This window comes from Bos mutus, chromosome 11 (assembly GCF_027580195.1).
Source record: "Bos mutus isolate GX-2022 chromosome 11, NWIPB_WYAK_1.1, whole genome shotgun sequence".
Lineage (NCBI taxonomy): Eukaryota > Metazoa > Chordata > Mammalia > Artiodactyla > Bovidae > Bos > Bos mutus.
The window spans coordinates 65,784,072-65,804,367 of record NC_091627.1 but is presented as its reverse complement, the minus strand read 5'-3'; positions in this window follow the sequence as shown (position 1 = coordinate 65,804,367).

Here is a 20,296-nt window from a genome sequence, read left to right as displayed (position 1 = left end):
TAGGGTGTAACCTCCACCCTATGAGTCGGGGTGTGTGGAAGTAGGGAGCTTGTGACTTCCTGGCTACACTTGCCAGAATTTAGCCTCTGCAACTCAGAGTCAGAGGAAGTAAGTGGTGGGCTATAGATGAGTAGTGTCAGACTTTATTTTTTGGGCTCCAAAATCACTGCAGATGGTGACTGCAGCCATGAAATTAAAAGACGCTTGCTCCTTGGAAGGAAAGTTATGATCAACCTAGATAGCATATCCAAAGGCAGAGACATTACTTTGCCAACAAAGGTCCGTCTAGTCAAGGCTATGGTTTTTCCAGTGGTCATGTATGGATGTAAGAGTTGGACTGTGAAGAAGGCTGAGCACCGAAGAATTGATGCTGATTCTCCAACTGTGGTGTTGGAGAAGACTCTTGAGAGTCCCTTGGACTGCAAGGAGATCCAACCAGTTCATTCTGAAGGAGATCAGCCCTGGGATTTCTTTGGATGGAATGGTGCTGAAGCTGAAACTCCAGTACTTTGGCCACCTCAGGCAAAGAGTTGACTCATTGGAAAAGACTCTGATGCTGGGAGGGATTGGGGGCAGGAGGAGAAGGGGACGACAGAGGATGAGATGGCTGGATGGCATCACTGACTTGATGGACGTGACTCTGAGTGAACTCCGGGAGTTGGTGATGGACAGGGAGGCCTGGCGTGCTGCAATTCATGGGGTTGCGAAGAGTCGGACACGACTGAGCAACTGAACTGAACTGCACTGACCTCTCTGTGAGATATTGTATCCCTTGACGGTGAGCTGAGGGGAAAAGGAGCCCTGTCTTCCTGGTAATGAAGAGGAAAAGTTAAAATTTTACATAACCTCCTGCTCCTTCTGCCTTTGTAACTCAGCTTGCTCCTTGCAGAGTCTGGATCACATAGGTCTCAGAAAGTGGGGACTCAAAATACTAGGAATTGGAGTTTATCTCACTCACTCTTGTCCTGCTCTTTGCAATCGCCCAGCTCCTGCAAACCCACAAACCACTTAATCATGCCTGTCCGTGTATAAAAACTCTAACCCTTTTGTTCGGGGCTCAGAACTTGGAGTGTTAACTCCTCTGGGCCCACGGGCGAAATAAACCTGAGTTCTCCAACTCTCTGAGTGTGGTGCTTGGTTTCTTGAGTACTGGTTTCTGCAACAATAATACCATCCAAACTGGAGATACCATCATATTGAGCTAAGGAAGCTGGGACAGAGAGAGAAAGCAAATCATGGCTCAAGTTGATATTTTTGAATAACTATTTCTTCCTGTAATGTATTCCCTTAGGACAATTTCCAGAGGCATTAAATGCTTTTTTTAATGCCTTATTTACTAGAATTTTCAGACTCTCCCTGCTTAGTGTACATATCACTGAATTTGCTATATTATTCCCTGGAACAAACACTTCCAAAATCTCTGTGGCTAAATACAAAAAAAAGCTTATTCCCTGCTCATGCTACATTCCAACACAGGTTGAAATGCTTATCACAGCAGGGACCCAGGCTGATGAAAACTATTTCACCATGTGCTTGCATAGTCACTGCAGCAGAGGGAAGGTAAAGACAGATACCAGAACTTAAAGTCTCCTGCAAGGAGTGAATCATGTCATTTCACATTTCATTGGCCAAAGCAAATAACATGGACACCTCTTTCTTCAAGGGAGCAGAAAAGTGTATGCTCACTACGTGTGTGGAAGCAGAACCAGGATTTTTTCAACAGTTCTATTGATTATCACACAGTGAATATCCTTCTGATTATTCTTTTTAGATTATGTTAACCTGTAGAACCTTGGAAAATTTGAGGGAGGGATAGAGTGCAAAATGCTTTTTTCCCCCTAATATGGCATTTAAGGTCTACTTGGTGCTTAGTCGCTCAGTCGTGTCTGACTCTTTGTGACCCCATGGACTATAGTTCACCAGGCTCTTCTGTCCATGGGGATTCTCCAGGCAAGAATACTGGAGTGGGTTGCCATGCCCTCCTCCAGGGGATCTTCCCAACCCAGGGATCGAACCCAGGGCTCCCACACAGCAGGCAGATTCTTTACTGTCTGATCTACCAGAGAATTACCTACTTTTGGTAATTCATTGGAAATAAGTGATTATATTTGTGCTCAGCTTGTGGAGCAGTGCATTAAGATCACATTTTGAAACACACACACACTTCAGTGGGGGCAGAATAATAGTGATCAATTCCTCCTCACTGGTGTCAGTAAAGGCTTAATAAGAGAGTTACTTTTAGATCAGTCCTAAACTATGAATGTTAGGTCTTCCAGAATCCACCTGCCAATCAGGAGATGCAAGAGATGAGGGTTCAATACCTGGGTTGGGAAGATCCCCTGGAGGAGGAAATGGCAACCTGCTCCAGTATTCTTACCTGGGAAATTCATGGATGAAGAGTCTGGTGGGCTACAGCCCATGGGATAGCAAGAGTTTGACACAATCGAGCAACTGAGCATGTACTCATGCACATAATCCTGGAGTTATGTGTCCACCAAGTGAAATAAATTATCCTGCAAAGAAGCTGAATAAAAGTTACAGAAACAAACAGCTTAGAATATCTGAGAAACTGCCATGAGATGCTTACAGGTAAGGGATGGGGATTGGCATGATGTAAGGCTGAGCAGGTAGGAAAGAAACACATGAGTAGGAATTTGGGATTGATCCTAAAAACAAAGCAGAGCTATTAAAAGCTTTTAGTCTGGAAACTAATAAACTTCACTTTTAGAAACACTTATCAAAAACAAACAAAAAAAAGAAACATTTATCAGAGAGTGCTATGGAACATGAATTAGAAGACGCAGAACTAGATGCAGTAATATCATGTAGGAGATGATTATCACAGTACAGGGAAGGTGCTGAGGAAAAAGTTATGAGAACGCATGTTTAATGAGGTAGATCCTGCCTCTTGGAAATCTTTTAGCTCCTTCTCTTCATCCAGTTATAATAGCTGGGGCAGTTCTTTGCTCACGACCCAGATAATCACGATGGTGTGATCACTGACCTAGAGCCAGACATCCTGGAATGTGAAGTCACATGGGCCTCAGAAAGCATCACTACGAACAAAGCTAGTGGAGGTGATGGAATTCCAGTGGAGCAATTCCAATCCTGAAAAATGATGCTGTGAAAGTGCTGCACTCAATATGCCAGCAAATTTGGAAAACTCAGCAGTGGCCACAGGCCTGGAAAAGGTCCGTTTTCATTCCAATCCCAAAGAAAGGCAATGCTAAAGAATGCTCAAACTACCACAAAATTGCACTCATCTCACACGCTAGTAAAGTAATGCTCAAAATTCTCCAAGCCAGGCTTCAGCAATATGTGAACCATGAACTTCCTGATATTCAGGCTGGTTTTAGAAAAGGCAGAGGAACCAGAGATCAAATTGCCAACATCCTCTGGATCATAGAAAAAGCAAGAGTTCCAGAAAAACATCTATTTCTGCTTTATTGACTATGCCAAAGCCTTTGACTGTGTGGATCACAATAAACTGTAGGAAATTCTGAAGGAGATGGGAATACCAGACCACCTGACCTGCCTCTTGAGAAATCTGTATGCAGGTCAGGAAGCAACAGATAGAACTGGACATGAAACAACAGACTGGTTCCAAATAGGAAAAGGAGTTCGTCAAGGCTGCATATTGTCATCCTGTTTCAGAGACATTACTTGCCAACAAAGGTCCATCTAGTCAAGGCTATGGTTTTTCCAGTGGTCATGTATGGATGTGAGAGTTGACTGTGAAGAAGGCTGAGCTGAGCGCCAAGAATTGATGCTTTTGAACTGTGGTGTTGGAGAAGACTTTGAGAGTATGGTTACGTGAGGCTGGAATGCACCACTACTTTTCATGTAAATACAAAGTATTTTGTAGAAATTTGCTGTGTCGTGCAAAATCAAGGAAATACTTCTTTCTCTTTGAATGATACTAGGAATTGTTCACCATTTGAGGAATATCAAAACACTTATGGTATTAGATTCCTAACTACAATATTCAAATATCAGCCTGCATTCATAGCTGTTGCATTCACAGTGATTCTATGTATAAGTACAATAGTCTGTTTTATCCAATCATTTACATGCTGAAATACATATTGTTCTAAATTACTTTCCTTTTTTCTCCTTTTATTACAATTAAGGTAATATAGTGATATTATATCTGTAGGTAGTTAATATTACCTATGAATTTTATTTCGAGATAGTACAAGGGATGGTAGGTCATATAGGTAGAGAATTACTTCTCCAGTGCAATGGAACTAAAGTATTAACAGTTACACAATTGATAAATAGTGAATCTCTCAGGCGGTAAAATGCAAAGCCTCTAAATCCTCTAAAGCAAAGTCCTCATCCCCAACAGAAGTCCTTGAAGATCTGAGAACATTCACACTCCATATAGGTGACATAGGTACAATGGGAATTTTGTATATAGTGGGATATTATTGTATTTTTACATGTTACAGTCCACCTTGGAGAAGGATTATTTTTGATAAAATGTTCAGGGTTTTGGAGACAAAGGGAAACCAGGAAGATCTGAAATTTGAAGACAGTTATAAACTGACTCACTGGAACTCTTAAAACATAGAATATCTAAAAATAGGCAGAATGTCCTGAACAGAGAAAGAACTAGAACAGAGTTCAAAGGAGAGAGCCAATTTTGAGGGTTTACTCTCATGCTTATTAATACTGGTAAAATATGCCAGTTTGATATAAGATTATCTCTAATTTAACTAATGTGTATATAGTGTGCAGTACAAGAGCCTCCCTGCCCCTCCCCCAATAGTTGTTTTGGCATTGCAAATAAGCTCCTGACATGTGTAACTGTTATTATATATTGTTTGTGTATGTGACACCTACGACAGACACATAGAAACCGCACTGAAGAAAATTTCTACATTAAAAAAAAAAAAATTGAATAGCTCTTCTCCTGGTGCTTTGCTTTCTGGTACCAGACTGACTATTTCCCGGAGCCTTTGCCAATGCACCAGAGTTAGCCTCAGCAGCCTCCATTCAACTCTAGTAGAACAGAGATGGTCAAGTCTCCAGGCCTATCACAAGATGCTCTTCAGACAACAGTCTCCATAAAGATTGGCTCAAAGTCACAACAGATTCACAGAATTTGATATACAGAATTTGTCAGTACCTCTAACAAATAACACCTGCTGTGTTCAAGCATCAACCCTCATCATCAGAATCACTGAAAAATACTACTGCTCTCAAGTTCGGTAATTTCAAGTAAGGTACTTAGTCTCTATGTGCCTCGATTTTCTTATCTGTAAATGAGGATAATATAGTACATCTCATGGGGTTAAAGCGAGGATTAAATGAGTTAATTCTGCTAAAAACTCTTAGTGCCTAGCACCCGCTAAACATCTGGGAAACACCCCCAACACAGAAGCCCTTGCTCGCCCAGCTAGAACGGAGCAGAACGCAACTCTGATCATTTCCATCTCCCAGAGGCTCACCCGGAGAGCATCACCCACTGTCACTGCATTGGAAAAGACTCTGATGCTGGGAGGATTGGGGCAGGAGGAAGGGGGCGACAGCCACTTGAAATGGCTTTAGATGAAAATCACTGATCCAGTTATAACACTGAGTCTTTGCTTGAACCCAGATAAACGATATGAGTCAGGCCAGACATTGGTGAAGACTAGAGGGGATCAGAAAATTAGCCTACGAAAGGAACATTTAGTGGAAAGATGGCCTAATAGTGGAGCAGAAATCTAATCCTGGAAAATGATGCAGAAAATGGCTGTACTCAATATGCAAGCAAATTTGGAAAAATTCCAGCAGTGGCTCCAGGCCTGAAAAGGTCCAGTTAATTCATTCCATCCCAAAGGTCAGTTTTTCATTCCAAATAAAGAATGCTCAAAACTACCACAAAATTGCACTCATCTCACACGCTAGTAAAGTAATGCTCAAAATTGTCCAAGCCAGGTTTCAGCAATATGTGAACTATGAACTTCCTGATATTCAGGCTGGTTTTAGAAAAGGCAGAGGAACCAGAGATCAAATTGCCAACATCCTCTGGATCATAGAAAAAGCAAGAGTTCCAGAAAAACATCTATTTCTGCTTTATTGACTATGCCAAAGCCTTTGACTGTGTGGATCACAATAAACTGTAGGAAATTCTGAAGGAGATGGGAATACCAGACCACCTGACCTGCCTCTTGAGAAATCTGTATGCAGGTCAGGAAGCAACAGATAGAACTGGACATGAAACAACAGACTGGTTCCAAATAGGAAAAGGAGTTCGTCAAGGCTGCATATTGTCATCCTGTTTATTTAACTTATATGCAGAGTACATCATGAGAAATGCTGGACTGGAAGAAACACAAGCTGGAATCAAGATTGCCGGGAGAAATATCGATAACCTCAGATATGCAGATGACACCACCCTTATGGCAGAAAGTGAAGAGGAACTAAAAAGCCTCTTGATGAAAGTGAAAGTGGAGAGTGAAAAAGTTGGCTTAAAACTCAACATTCAGAAAACGAAGATCATGGCATCCGGTCTCACCACTTCATGGGAAATAGATGGGGAAACAGTGCTCAGACTTTATTTTTCTGGGCTCCAAAATCACTACAGATGGTGACTGCAGCCACGAAATTAAAAGATGCTTACTCCTTGGAAGGAAAGTTATGACCAACCTAGATAGCATATTCAAAAGCAGAGACATTACTTTGCCAACAAAGGTTCGTCTAGTCAAGGCTATGGTTTTTCCTGTGGTCATGTATGGATGTGAGAGTTGGACTGTAAAGAAGGCTGAGCGCTGAAGAATTGAAGCTTTTGAACTGTGGTGTTGGAGAAGACTCTTGAGAGTCCCTTGGACTGCAAGGAGATCCAACCAGTTCATTCTGAAGGAGATCAGCCCTGGGATTTCTTTGGAAGGAATGATGCGGAAGCTGAAACTCCAGTACTTTGGCCACCTCATGCGAAGAGTTGACTCATTGGAAAAGACTCTGATGCTGGGAGGGATTGAGGGCAGGAGGAGAAGGGGACGACAGAGGATGAGATGGCTGGATGGCATCACTGACTCGATGGACGTGAGTCTGAGTGAACTCCGGGAGTTGGTGATGGACAGGGAGGCCTGGCGTGCTGTGATTCATGGGGTCGCAAAGAGTCGGACACGACTAAGCGACTGATCTGATCTGATCTGGACCCTCTTCGCCATATACTCTCTCCCTTTAGTGATTCCCATCTAGTCTATGAAGGTTAATGTCTTTCCATATACTGACGACTTCTCAACTTATCTTTCTCACCACAGACTTCAGACTTGCCTCCCTAACGACAGCATGATCTATCCACTTTAGACGTCTGTCATCTCAAATTGATGTGTCAAATATGGACCTCCAGCAGCTTCCCTGGTGGTCCAGTGGTTAAGGTCTCAAATCTATAATGGTGGAATCAAGTCATCACCGCCTGATACCTCTTTAGCTAAAAGCCATAGTCCATACAGGCTGTCTGGGGAGGCCTTACAAATAGCTGTGAAAAGAAGAGAAGCGAAAAGCAAAGGAGAAAAGGAAAGATATAAGCATCTGAATGCAGAGTTCCAAAGAATAGCAAGAAGAGATAAGAAAGCCTTCCTCAGCGATCAATGCAAAGAAATAGAGGGAAACAACAGAATGGGAAAGACTAGAGATCTCTTCAAGAAAATTAGAGATACCAAGGGAACATTTCATGCAAAGATGGGCTCGATAAAGGACAGAAATGGTATGGACCTAACAGAAGCAGAAGATATTAAGAAGAGGTGGCAAGAATACACAGAAGAACTGTACAAAAATGATCTTCACGACCAAGATAATCACGATGGTGTGATCACTCACCTAGAGCCAGACATCCTGGAATGTGAAGTCACGTGGGCCTCAGAAAGCATCACTACGAACAAAGCTAGTGGAGGTGATGGAATTCCAGTGGAGCTGTTTCAAATCCTGAAAGATGATGCTGTGAAAGTGCTGCACTCAGTATGCCAGCAAATTTGGAAAACTCAGCAGTGGCCACAGGACTGGAATAGGTCCGTTTTTATTCCAATCCCAAAGAAAGGCAATGCTAAAGAATGCTCAAACTTTCACACAATTGCACTCATCTCACATGCTAGTAAAGTAATGCTCAAAATTCTCCAAGCCAGGCTTTAGCAATATGTGAACCATGAACTTCCTGATGTTCAAGCTGGTTTTAGAAAAGGCAGGGGAACCAGAGATCAAATTGCCAACATCTGCTGGATCATGGAAAAAGCAAGAGAGTTCCAGAAAAACATCTATTTCTGCTTTATTGACTATGCCAAAGCCTTTGACTGTGTGGATCACAATAAACTGTGGAAAATTCTGAAAGACATGGGAATACCAGACCACCTGATCTGCCTCTTGAGAAATCTGTATGCAGGTCAGGAAGCAACAGTTAGAACTGGACATGGAACAACAGACTGGTTCCAAATAGGAAAAGGAGTACATCAAGGCTGTATATTGTCACCCTGCTTATTTAACTTATATGCAGAGTACATCATGAGAAATGCTGGACTGGAAGAAACACAAGCTGGAATCAAGATTGCCGGGAGAAATATCAATAACCTCAGATATGCAGATGACACTACCCTTATGGCAGAAAGTGAAGAAGAAGTAAAAAGCCTCTTGATGAAAGTGGGAGTGGAGCGTGAGAAAGTTGGCCTAAAGCTCAACATTCAGAAAACGAAGATCATGGCATCCGGTCCCATCACTTCATGGGAAATAGATGGGGAAACAGTGTCAGACTTTATTTTTCTGGGCTCCAAAATCACTGCAGATGGTGATTGCAGCCATGAAATTAAAAGATACTTACTCCTTGGAAGGAAAGTTATGACCAACCTAGATAGCATATTCAAAAGCAGAGACATTACTTTGCCAACAAAGGTTCGTCTAGTCAAGGCTATGGTTTTTCCTGTGGTCATGTATGGATGTGAGAGTTGGACTGTGAAGAAAGCTGAGCACTGAAGAATTGATGCTTTGTGTTGGAGAAGACTCTTGAGAGTCCCTTGGACTGCAAGGAGATCCAACCAGTTCATCCTGAAGGAGATCAATCCTGGGATTTCTTTGGAAGGAATGATGCTAAAGCTGAAACTCCAGTACTTTGGCCACCTCATGTGAAGAGTTGACTCATTGGAAAAGACTCATGCTGGGAGGGATTGGGGGCAGGAGGAGAAGGGGGCGACAGAGGATGAGATGGCTGGATGGCATCACTGACTCGATGGACGTGAGTCTGGGTGAACTCCGGGAGTTGGTGATGGACAGGGAGGCCTGGCGTGCTGTGATTCATGGGGTTGCAAAGAGTCGGACACGACTGAGTGACTGAACTGAACTGAGTTGATGTACTGCAATATGAAGTACAGCACCAAGTGTTGGATACAAATCTAACCAAGCTTTTGGATGTAACTTCCAGTTTACTGGTTAAAAAAAAAAGAAAAAAAGAGAAACATGTTGAATGAGATCAGAAGGAAAAGATCAGGCAAGTTCACAAGGCCAAGTATGAGTGAAAGTGTTAGTCGCTTAGTCATGTCCAACTCTTTGCAACCTCGTGGACTGTGGCCTGACAGGCTCCTCTGTCCATGGAATTGTCCAGGCAAGAATACTGAAGTGGGTAGCCATTCCCTTCTCCAGGGGATCTTCCTGACTCGGGTATCAAAATCACGTCTCCTGCATTGCAGGCAGATTCTTTACTTTCTGAGCCACCAGGGAAGTCCTCAAAGCCACCTAATCCAATTTCTTCACCCAAAGGTATGGGGGGAAAAAAAGCAAGAGGAGAAATGGTTCAATTTTAAAAAGAGACTTAGAAACAACACTTAAGAGCAATTTGACACTTTGTTTGAATGGTATTTTGAATAAACCAATTGTGCATGCATATGCAATGGTCCTGGAAAAAAGAGATTTCTGAATTGGTAAAGTCTTGAAGTATGTGCATGTTAAGTCACTTCATTCGTGTCTGACTCTTTGCAGCCCCATGGACTATAGTCTGCAGGCTGCTCTGTCCATGGGATTCTTTAGGCAAGGATACTGGAGTGGGTTGCCATGCCCTCCTCCAAGGGATCTTCCCAACCCAGGGATCAAACCACGTCTCTTGTCTCCTGCACTGGCAGGCAGGTTCTTTACCACTAGTGCCACCTGGGAGGCCTAAGGTCTTGGTAATGGTACAAATAACTAAGACTAGCATAATAGAGAGAAAATTGGTATATTTAGTGTATAACATGTTAAGATGTAAGTTCCTGTGCAACTTTTATATATTTTCTAGCGCATCGCTGGTGAGGCATCGCGCCTGGCGCATTACAACAAGCGCTCGACTATCACATCCAGGGAGATCCAGACAGCTGTGCGCTTGCTGCTACCTGGGGAGCTGGCCAAGCACGCCGTGTCCGAGGGCACTAAAGCTGTCACCAAGTATACCAGCTCCAAGTAAATATAATATGCCTTGCTGCTGTTATCAGAGAAGGCAATGGCACTCCACTCCAGTACTCTTGCCTGGAAAATCCCATGGACAGAGGGCCTGGTGGGCTGTAGTCCATGGGGTCGGCTAAGAGTTGGACACAACTGAGCGATTTCACTTTCACTTTAGTATATAACATGTTAAGATGTAAGTTCTTGTGGAACTTTTATATACAGGTGCCCATAGACCAATTGTTTTCAACCAAGAGCAATTTTTGACCCACAGGTGACATTTGGCAATACCTGGAAACATTTTTGGTTGTCTCCTGGGAAGGTGTACAGCATTACTGAAATCTAGTAGGTAGAGGCTAATGAACGATCATGCATAAGACAGTCACCCACAATAAAGAATGATTCAGCTCAAAATGGCAATATTGCTGAGGTTAAGAAACCCCATGAGAGGCAATCAAATGTCTACACAAGGAATGTGGAGACCAGGGTTGCTTTGTTTAATTTGGCCTGGCATACGGTAAGCTCTAATATTTGATGTGTGCTAAATCGCTTCAGTCATGTCTAACTCTTTATGACACTTTGGACAGTAGCCCATCAGGCTCCTCTGTCCATAAGTATTCTCCAGGCAAGAATATTGGAATGGGTTGCCATGCCCTCCTCCAGGGGGTCTTCCCGACCGAGGGACTGAACCTGCATCTCTTATGTCTCCTGCATTGGCAGGTAGGTTCTTTACCACTAGCGCCACCTGGGAAGACCCTAGTATTTGATAATCCCTTTATATTGTGTAAATCTCCAGATTCTTCAACAACTGGGGGAAAGAGACAAAGAGAGAAATACTGTGTCAAGTGGGCTGAAGCTTAGCTGATTGGTCTTAGATTTTATAAATATACATCATTAGCATATAGGTGATATTAGGAAGCTTGGGAGTGAATGAGAACTTCTAGAGCAGTGGTCCTTGAATCTCACTGTGGACCAAAACCACTGGGGCAATTTTGAGATGACAGAGATGCTTGGTCTAAGCCCGGAGACTCTGAGTTAAATCTCAGGTGGTGGGGGGAGGGTGATAAGCCTCATATCTTTAAAAACTCTTCATATCATTTTCTCTTAATGTGTAGCCACTATAGAAAATCTAAGTTGTTTTTTCTTTTTTTCTGAACACGTTTATTCATAAGACATACTGCATTCAGTGTGGTAGCTCAAGCAGTTAGCTGTAGTTTTTTTCTGGGTTTGTTAAAGCAAATTGGTCTCTATTGGTAAAATAAAAGGCTGGAAAGTCCTTGGCACAACATAGAGGAAATAATTTAAAGATTTGGGGAGACAAGAAAGTAGATTAAATGGATCATGTCTCTCACCCCTATATCCTGACAGGATCCTGAAGACTCCTCTGTCTTGCCAATAAAAATACAGCAAAAAAGGAAATACCCGAAGTATTTAAAAATGCTTTACTGACTTTTTGTTTTTTCCTGGGTTGGGAATGTTTGTGGAAAGAGCTATAATAAAAATGGTATTCCTGATCTCACAGGGGATGTGAGAAGCCAGCTGAGGCCTAGCCCAGGTGATGACTGTTAACAGTCTGAAGCAAAGTGGGTATTGTTTTAATAGCCAGATGCTACACTCAGGGATCAGGGAATGGCTTCAGTAGCAGAAATCTCTGACTGTGGTTAATTAATCATGGGGTCCCCCGGAATGAAGTAGACAGACAGCCAATTAAGGTGTGTCTTGATTTATTTAACCAAAGCTATTCTAAGTCTGGTGAACAGAGGCCTCACTGGAACCAACGTGCTAGAGAATTTTGGGTTCACAGACTCAGCATCACCCAATGAGAGGGAAGGCTGGTACCCAGGAGGAAAGATACTGCTGTAACACTACACAAGCCTACACGTTTAACCTTCTGCCTTGTCTTTGCTAATGGGGCTGGCAGTCATTTAACCTGCATACTTGTACACTGTGGAAAGGGGAAATACTTGAACTTGGGAAATATTGGATATCGGCTCAAAGTTATCATTGATTCCTGGGGACTTATAATTCCACTGCAGTCAGCTGGATAGAGTCGGGGATCATTGTGGAGTCCAGGTGATAAATGATGTTCTGACCTGGGTTTATTTCATGGTTGGCCGAGTGGGACTCCCCTAACTATCCTGGGCTCATTTTCTCAGATCCTGAGTGAGTTGTAGGAATGGGTATTTTAGGAGACTGGCAGACCCCACAACTTCTTTCTTCCCCCTCTAAAGACATAGCTGTTATTTTATGACAGGCCATTAGGTACTCTCTTCCCTAGCCAAAATAAGGAGTGAACAGGAACCCTACAACCATGGAGGCTGCTTCCTGAAAGGTGTAGATTTGGTGATTAATAGACTGGTTTGGCTTTTGTAACCTCACAGCTCTTGGAGAATGACAGTGGACTATTGGAAACAAAATCAGTGGAGGCTCCAGTTGTGGCTGCCATGGCAGTTTTTTTTTTTTTTTTTTTTTATTCCTCCTTGGTAGAATAAATGAATGTATCTGTTAACAATTACTGTGTAGTTACTGATCTTGTCAAAATATTTTTTATGTATCTTGGTGCATAGGCACCATGAGCAGTTTGTCTTCATTGAGAGACATAAACACCAATAAATCTTTATTGTCCTGCCTTAGGGAAACACAAGCTTTCTGGCTGTGTGTTACAGTCTAATTTGCCGAGTCTTTGATCAAGGTACCATTTTGATCCAATATACACAAAACTTCATGCTGATAGGCCATGAAGATCAGAAAGTAGAAATGCTCCTGGATGCTGTTGTAAGTCATATATGCAACTGTGAAAGTGTATAAGACTAAAGAGTTCTGATACGAAAGTAAAGGGCCTGAGTGTTTGAGGATCTGTGGCATTCCAGGCTACTCCTTTCAAAATGAATATCCTAAATTTTGGATGCAGCATCTTTTTATGTCTTACTCTGACCATGGACAAGATGATCTAAATTTTATCCTTCCATGATTGGGGTCCATAGTGAAGGAAAACTTAGGTTCAGGGTTTTACAGCAAGTAACTGTCAACTGGTCCTTGTGACCTGGAAGTTCTCATGGTGCTTGAACTTTCTCTAGCAGATTGAGATACTGAATGGGCTTGCTAACTCTAGAAGTATCCTAGATTTATTGGTATTTATGTCAATGAGGACAAACTGCTGATGGTGCCTACCCACCAAGATACATAAAAAAATATTTTGACAAGATCAGTAACTGCACAATAAACGGTAACAGATACATTCATTTATTTTAGCAAGGAGAAAAAACAAAAACAAAAACAAAAACTGCCATGACAGCCACAACTGGAGCCTCCACTGATTTTGTTTCCAATAGTCCACTGTCATTTTCCAAGAACTATGAGGTTACAGAAGCCAAACTAGCCTGCTGCTAAGTCCTTCAGTCATCTCCGACTCTGTGTGACCCCATAGATGGCAGCCCACCAGGCTCCCCTATCCCTGGGATTCTCCAGGAAAGAACACTGAGTGGGTTGCCATTGCCTTCTCCAATGCATGAAAGTGAAAAGTGAAAGTGAAGTTGCTCAGTCGTGTCTGACTCTTAGCAACCCCATGGACTGCAGCCTACCAGGCTCCTCCGTCCATGGGATTTTCCAGGCAAGAGTACTGGAGTGGGGTGCCATTTATTAATCACCAAATCTACACCTTTTAGGAAGCCAAGTTAGGATTCTTGCTAACAGAGGAGGAGCCTAAAATTTGGACAAAGACCATGCTCTCTTCTGTATCTACATTTTGTGGAAAATTTCCTGACACTGTTAGCTCTTGAGGAAACTGACTGTGGCATTCTGTCTGGCTCAAGTTTCAGTTGATGAACCAACCTAGCCATAAAGTTTGTGGTGCCCAGTAATTTAATAACTGGACAGGTTCTACATTCTTATGCCTTTTGCAAACTGCTACACTTGTTTCAACTCTATAGTCTAAAGGGAGTTTCCCATAAGCAATTGATTGATGATGTAAAAATTGATTTTGTATTCTGATTTAAATAGTGGAGGTATTGGGGCATCTTGTTTTAAGAATGACTCCATACGATATTCCTGTATCACATGGAAGAAAATTGTTGGCTCCTAGCACAATGAAGAATAGATATCTCTTTATGAGGCAGAATTGCGTTTCCACGTTAGACTCTTTTCATGGAACATCTGGCCTGATTGAGATATATATTGATCCTGGGCAGGGGCTAATGGTATAAATTTTCTTGAATTTGGAAGGACAAGATCATCAGTTCAGTTCAGTTCAGTCGCTCAGATGTGTCCGACTCTTTGCAACCCCATGGACCGCAGCACACCAGGCCTCCCTGTCCATCACCAACTCCCAGAGTTTACTCAAACTCATGTCCATTGAGTCGGTTATGCCATCTAACCATCTCATCCTCTGTTGTCCCCTTCTCCTCCTGCCCCCAATCCCTCCCAGCATGAGTCTTTTCTAATGAGTCAGCTCTTCGTATTAGGTGGCCAAAATATTGGAGTTTCAGCTTCAACATCAGTCCTTCCAATGAACACCCAGGACTGATTTCCTTTAGGATGGACTGATTGGATCTCCTTGCAGTCCAAGGGACTCTCAAGAGTCTTCTCCAACACCACAGTTCAAAAGCATCAAATTCTTCGGTTCTCAGCTTTCTTTATAGTCCAACTCTTGCATCCATACATGATCACTGGAAAAATCATAGCCTTGACTAGATGAACCTTTGTTGACAAAGTAATTTAATGTCTCTGCTTTTGAATATGCTGTCTAGGTTGGTCATAACTTTCCTTCCAAGGAGTAAGTGTCTTTTAATTTCATGGCTGCAGTCACCATCTGCAGTGATTTTGGAGCCCCCAAAAAATAAAGTCTGACACTGTTTACACTGTTTCCCCATCTATTTCCCATGAAGTGATGGGACCAGATGCCATGATCTTAGTTTTCTGAATGTTGGGCTTTAAGGCAACTTTTTCACTCTCATAGGATTGATAAAAACCAAGTTGACAGAATGGGTGTATGATTGGGATGGATCTCTTAATAAAGTCCCAGAGCCTGGAAACACTTGTGCCTCAGGCAAATACTTGGTTTTTCCCAGATGGTACTAGTGGTGTAGAACCTGCCTGCCAATGCAGGAGACAAAAGAGATATGGGTTTGGTCCATGGGTCAGGGAGATCAGCTGGAGGAGGGCATGGCAGACCACTCCAGTACTCTTGCCTGGAGAATTCCATGGACAGAGGATCCTGGCACACTATAGTCCATAGAGTCGCAAAGAGTTGGACACAACTGAGTGAGTGAGCACACATACACACAAGCTAATACTCAAACAGAAGGTCCACAATGAAGAAGAAGCTCCTGAATAATCATGTGGACCGGATAACCTTCTGACTCAGAGCTGGCCAGTGATCTCATCAACAGAGTGATGTTGGGGCAGGATAAGTGAGGAGGGCAGTTAGAAGGGAGAGCTGGAAAATGGAAAAAGGCACTGCAAAAGACAGGAAACATAGAATTTTTACTGAATGATTTTGAAAGCCCAGATGAAACCAGAGATGATGGATATGTAGTTGCAACATGAGCAGGTATGAATTTTTGTTCAACATCCTTAAACATGGATTTAAGAACAGAAAAGCTAAATTGATCCAAATTTGGGGTTTACCAGTAGTTATAATTGGAAGTATGGCTTGTAGAGGGTGTTAGAAAGGGAGTTGGAGAATTGCTATTCTTCCTGAGAAAATTTTATGCTTTCCAACACAATTTATCTCCCTCCAAATTTTTTTGTTGCAATTATGATGAAAAGATGAAGAGGAAGCAATGTGAGGACAAGACAGTGACCTGTCACCCTTGTTCAGTTCACTAGCAGTCACTGCACAGGTCTGACTACAAAGCTTGTTCCCCTGATTTCTGAAATTAACCATTCCCTGGCAGGGAGGGGGGCTGGCAATAGAACAGGACAGGATCTAAGGCATTGAGAGTTCTGGACACAGTTGGTTGCAGTAATACACCAGGAAGTCTAACCTGAATAGGCAAAGTGAAGTCGCTCACTCGTGTCCGACTCTTTGTGACCCCATAGACTGTAGCCTACCAGGCTCCTCTGTCCATGGGATTTTCCAGGCAATAGTCCTGGATTGGATTGCCATTTCCTTCTCCAGGGGGTCTTCCCAAGCCAGGGATTGAACCCGCGTCTCCCGCATTGTAGACAGATGCTTTACCATCTGAGCCACCAGGGAAGTCCCTGAATAGGCAAAGAAGTGGTTAAATGATGGATTGAAAGAAAGGGGATTAAAAGATTAAGGGAGTGAAAGTGAAGTAGCTCAGTCCTGTCTTTGCGACCCCATGGACTGTAGCCCACCAGGCTCCTCCCTCCATGGGATTCTCCAGGCAACAGTACTGGAGTGGGTTGCCATTTCCTTCTCCAGGGGATCTTCCCGACCCAGCTACCAAACCGGGGTCTCCCACATTCCAGGCAGATGCTTTAACCTCTGAGCCAATGGGCAAAAAAGTGGTTAAATGATGGATTGAAAGAAAGGGGATTAAAATTAAGGGAGTACAGGGGTCTAAATGGTTTTTCCAACTCACCTTGCCTCCAGCCCTTAGTATTTTCTTGACTCATAATTGCTCCTTTCCATGTCTTTGCCCTATTCTCACTGAAATCCTGGTCCCCACCTGCAAATTCATATATTACAACTTTTTCAAAACCTTTTTCAAAACTTAGCTGTGAAAAGTATCTTTTGAAGCACCCTAATTACATCTTAATTTTAGCCCACCATTAATCTACATCTCAATTTTGTGCTATTTGAAGACTCAGTTCAGTTCAGTCACTCAGTCATATCTGAGTCTTTGAGACCCCATAGACTGCAGCACACCAGGCTTCCCTGTCCATCACCAACTTCTGGAGCTTACTCAAACTCATGTCCATCGAGTCAGTGATGCCATCGAACCATCTCATCCTCTGTCATCCCCTTCTCCTCCTGCCTTCCATCTTTCCCAGCATCAGGGTCTTTTCCAATGAGTCAGTTCTTTATATCAGGTGGCCAAAATATTGGAGTTTCAGCTTCAGCATCAGTCCTTCCAATGAATATTCAGGACGGATTTCCTTTAGGATGGACTCGTTGGACCTCCTTGAAGTCCAAGAGACTCTCAAGAGTCTTCTCCAACACTGCAGTTCAAAAGCATTAGTTCTTCAGCACTTAGCTTTCTTTATGGTCCAACTCTCACATCCATAAATGACTACTGGAAAAGCCATAACTCTGATTAGATTCACCTTTGTTGGCAAAGTAATGTCTCTCCTTTTTAATGTGCTGTCTAGTTTGGTCATAGCTTTTCTTCCAAGGAGTAAGCATCTTTTAATTTCATGGCTGCAGTCACCATCTGCAGTGATTTTGGAGCCTCAAAAAATAAAGTCTGTCACTGTTTCCATTGTTTTCCCATCTATTTGCCATGAGGTGATGGGACCAAATGCCATGATCTTAGTTTTGTGAATGTTGAGTTTTAAGGCAACTTTTTCACTCTCCTCCTTCACTTTCATCAAGAGGCTCTTTAGATCTTCGCTTTCTGCTATAAGGGTGGTATCATCTGCATATCTGAGGTTACTGATATTTCTCCCGACAATCTTGATTCCAGTTTATGCTTCATCCAGCCTGGCGTTTCACATGATGTACTCTGCATATAAGTTAAATAAGCAGGGTGACAATAAAAAGCCTTGACGTACTCCTTTCCCTATTTGGAACCAGTCTGTTGTTCCATGTCCAGTTCTAACTGTTCCTTCTTGACTAGTATGCAGATTTCTCAGGAGGCAGGTCAGGTGATCTGGTATTCCCATCTCTTTCAGAATTTTCCACAGTTTGTTGTGATCCACACAGTCAAAGGCTTTGGCATAGTCAATAAAGCAGAAATAGATGTTTTTATGGAACTCTCTTGCTTTTTCTGTGATCCAATGGATGTTGGCAATTTGATCTCTAATTCCTCTGCCTTTTCTAAATCCAGCTTGAACATCTGGAAGTTTACGGTTCACTTACTGTTGAAGCCTGGCTTGGAGAATTTTGAGCATTACTTTACTAGCATGTGATCTGAAGACTGCATTACAGTAACGAGTACTTGTTGATGTTTCTCTGAAAAACTTTTCACTTATTTCATGTGCATTTGTTTTGTGTCCCTATCCAAACTAAAAAATTGCAAGTACTCTCTGTTTTCTTTTGTACTCTGGCATAATGGATTTACCAGTGAAAATTGATTTAAAGAGATTTTAAAATAATTAAATATATTTAATTTGATTTCACTCACATAGATAGGTTCTGAATTGTTAAATCCAAAATTTCACTAATAAGTTTAAACTTTATATTTTTATAAGAAGTGAAAAATAAAAGTTTGAATTTTAATTTTGTATTTCTATTTTATGAAACAAACTAAATCATTCTGCAAAGGTATTTTTTCCAGGAGGCAAAAACAGTGAACTTTAAAACTCAGAAGTACTGGAACCAATAGAATAGACATTTAGAATGCTTTACTCTAACTTGAGATTCAGCAGAGGAGCATGAAAATATACAATTAAGATTATGCCACAGAAGGAATAACGGTAATCATTTTTTAAAGAAAATTTTATCCATAATTAAAAAATTATAGATAAAAATGCTGCAACTGTCACTAAAGAGGAGAATGTAAATTAATCTAAGGTGCTAATAAAATAGACTTGTACCATAAATTATTTTATTCTCTTAGTGTCAACAATGTTAGTTAATTTACTACTAATTTTTTTTTATAAGGTCCTCTTACAAACTGAACCCTTGAGTTCGAACAGATTTCATTTTGACAAATGCTGGTTTATAATGTCACAGAAAATATTTCTCCTAGAAAAATCACTTTGTTTACTCCATTCATAAAAGATTTTGGCAGGGTTTGATAAACTCTATTATTTTAAACAACCCTCAAAATAACTTGCTATTTGCTTTTGGCTTATATGTCTTATGGGATACATCAAAGATTCTGAGCCTTACATTTAAAAAGACTTGTTCACCAACAACACATGTATCTGAAAATAATCTAGCATTCAAGAAACTGTCCGTTTGAACCTGTTCTAAGTAGATCATTTAAGTCTGATTTAGAATAATAGTTTAAGCTTTTTAAACTTAATACAATTTAAATGTTCACTTGTAAATTGTAGCTGGATTATTCATTTGTGATGGGTTATATAGAGGGAAGTCTCCATTAAAGGGAAAACTAGACAAGACAGACACTTCTGCTGATCTCTTTGTTACTGGAATCTATAAATGAGAGAGACAAAACACCAGGAGAGGAATCATGATACCAGGTTAAGCTATGGTCTTCCAGATATGCATATATGTGTGTATTGCATGTATAATATACATATTTATATGTGGCAATGTACTGATTTTATGACATAATTTGGTACGTATTATGAAATTTTTACAACAGATTCTAAAAATGAGATTAATAAGTCACTATACAGAGGATGAGATGGCTGGATGGCATCACTGACTCGATGGACGTGAGTCTGAGTGAACTCCGGGAGTTGGTGATGGACAGGGAGTCCTGGCGTGCTTCGATTCATGGGGTCACAAAGAGTCGGACACGACTGAGCAACTGAACTGAACTGAAGTCACTATAACCATAGTGCATGGGTGCTAAGTCACTTCAGTCATGTCTAACTCTGCGATCCCATGGGCTATAGCCTGCCAGGCTCTTCTGTCCATGGGATTCTCCAGTCCAGAAAACAGGAGTGGCTTGCCGTGCCCTTCTCCAGGGGATCTTCCTGATCCAGGAATTGAACCTGTGTCTCTTGTGTCTCGTGTTGGCAGCAGGTTCTGTACCACTTCCTGGGGCACTACCTGGGAAGCCCCAACCACCAATTAAAGTTTAGAAATTCTCACTATTTGCCTTCTATTAAAATTGACTTTTATATCAAATTTTAGCTATTTAAAGTTATT